This window comes from Colobus angolensis, unplaced genomic scaffold (assembly GCF_000951035.1).
Source record: "Colobus angolensis palliatus isolate OR3802 unplaced genomic scaffold, Cang.pa_1.0 Scaffold625, whole genome shotgun sequence".
NCBI classification, from domain to species: domain Eukaryota; kingdom Metazoa; phylum Chordata; class Mammalia; order Primates; family Cercopithecidae; genus Colobus; species Colobus angolensis.
The window spans coordinates 147,338-150,065 of NW_012119877.1; positions in this window are offsets into that span (position 1 = coordinate 147,338).

The window sequence follows — 2,728 nt, forward strand, 5'->3', positions numbered from 1 at the left end:
TGAATCTATAAATTACCTTGGGCAGTATGGCCATTTTCACAATATTGATTCTTTCTGTCCATGAGCATGGAATGTTCTTCCATTCATTTGTGTCCTCTTTTTTTTCATTGAGCAGTGGTTTGTAGTTCTCTTTGAAGATGTCCTTCACTTCCCTTGTAAGTTGGATTCCTAGGTATCTTATTCTCTTTGTATTTAAATATATAATTGACACATAATAATTATACATGTTAATGAGGTATAATATAATGTTTCAATGCATGTATGTGTAGTATAATAATCAATTTCGGGTAATTGCTATATGCATTAATTTAAACATTTCTTTGTGATGACAACATTCATAATCTTCTCTTCCAGCTATCTTGAAATATACACTACATTGTCATAATCATCCTACTGCTTAACAGAACACCAAGCCTTATTCTTTCTGTCCTTAACTTTGTACCCATTGACCAACCTCTCCCAGTACTCATCCTCTCATTGACTTTCCCAGGCTCTGGTAACGAGTTTCTACTCCCTGTGTCTATAAAATCAGCTTTTTTGGGTTCCAGATATGAGAGATCATAGAGCATTTATCCTTCTGTGCCTAGCTTATATCACTTAACATGTCTTTCGGGCTCATTCATGTTGTCACAAATGACAGGATTTGATTCTGTTGTATAGCTGAGTAGTATTTCACTGTACGTGTGTGTATGCGCGAGTGTTTATACATATATATGTACTTATATATGCTGCATTTTCTTTATCCATTCATCCGTAGATGGATATCTAATTTAATTCCATATCTTGGCGTTTGTGAATGGCACTGCAATAAATATAGGGGTGCAGATGGACTGTTTTCATTTCCTTTGGGTATATGAGAAGAAATGGGATTGCTGGATCATATAATAGTTCTAGCTTTATTTTTTTGAGGAAGCTCTGTACTGTTTTTCATAATTGCTTTACTAATTTACACTCCCACCCAAAGTGTATAAGAGCTCCTTTTTCTCTGTATCCTTACTAGAATTTATATTGTTTGTTTGTTTTTTGATACTAGCTGTTTTAACAGGGTCAACAGGATATCTTATGTGTTTATAATTTGCATTTCTCTGATGATTAGTGACGTTGAACGTTTTTTCATATATCTGTTGATCATTCATAACTCTTCTTTTAAGAAACGTCTTTTTAGATCTTTTTGCCCATTTTAAATGGTTTGTTTTTGAGTTCTTTACATGTTTTGGATATTAGCCCCTTATTATATACATGGTTTGCAAATATATATATATTTCAATATGTGAGTTGTCTCTTCACTGTGTTAGTTGTTTCCTTTGTTGTGCAGAAGCTTTTCAGTTTGATGCAATCCCATGGTCTATTTTTGCTTTTGTTGTCTGTGCTTTTGGAGTTCTATATAAGAAAACATTGCCGAAATCAATATTGTGGAGATTTTCCCTATGTTTTCTTCTCTTAGCTTTACAGTTTCAGGTTTTACATTTAAGCATTTTATACATTTTGAGTTTATTCTTGTGTATAATGTAAGATAATGGTCAATTTTATTCTTCTGCATATGGATATACAGTTTTTCCAACATCATTTATTAAGAGATTGTCTTGGCTGGGTGTGGTGGCTTATGCCTATATCCCAGAACCTCGGGAGACCAAGGTGGACAGATCTAATATAACCAGCTCAAAATATAACCAGCTTAAGTCTCTCCCCTCCCTGCCACCCACCGAGACCCCAACACACCCATCCATGTCTACCTCCCCGCTCAGAGGCTGAAAACAAGTGAAGCAAGGAGTGGTAAAAGGAAAGCAATTTTATTCAAATGTGAGCAGGTGGGAAATGGCCAGGCTCATGCCTTTAACAGACCATTCCCCGTTTGGGGGCTGAATAAAGGAGTTTAAGACAGAAAAGGTATAGGAAATATGTGAGAATAGTGCAGGAAGGTGCAGGTCTGCGTGTCTTATTCTGAAGGTTATCTTGAGTAATGGCCTGTCCTGAGGTCTGATTTGCCTTTTCCTGACTGTGGCCTGGTAGTGGTGGGTTAACTGTAAGTAATTCCCCTCTCAAGGGAGGATTCTGCAGCCAGGTCTCCCTTCCTTGTTTGTTTCAAAATCGGCCCCTAAGATTTCTAAGCAAGCACTTAATTAGATAAGGAACACTGTGTATGAATGTACCTGGTGGGAAAGGGAGATAAAGTCTTACAACACAAGACTACATTCTGAGATTCAGAAAGAAAGAAAAAATAGTTTAAAAATGCATTTTGAGGCTGGGATCCTTGGTTACAACAATTCAACTTGTATATAAAATGTTTTCTCCATAAAATTGGTTGCTCAGTATAAAACAACTAAGGCTGATGTTAGATGCCCTGTGTGTAACAAATGATCTAATGACATGTTAGAGACCTAGTATTCAATGTTTTATCTTCAGTCTCTGGAATGGCTTTTCTGGATACTAGGTATAATACATCCAATAAAAGGCATAAAGTTCTTTTTAGATTTATGCTGAAGTTGAAAGACAGTAGCCATCTCCCATACCCAGTTGCTTTAAATTTGCTTTTGCCTTCTATTCAGTTACAGGCCTAGTTGCCTAGATTGCAAAGAGAAATATGAACAGAGCTAAGAAGGAGGAGGTAAACTTGAAACAGGAGCAGTACAGTGTACAAAATCAGGAAACAACAGATGTTGGAGAGGATGTGGAGAAATAGGAACACTTTTACACTGTTGGTGGGATTGTAAACTAGTTCAACCATTAT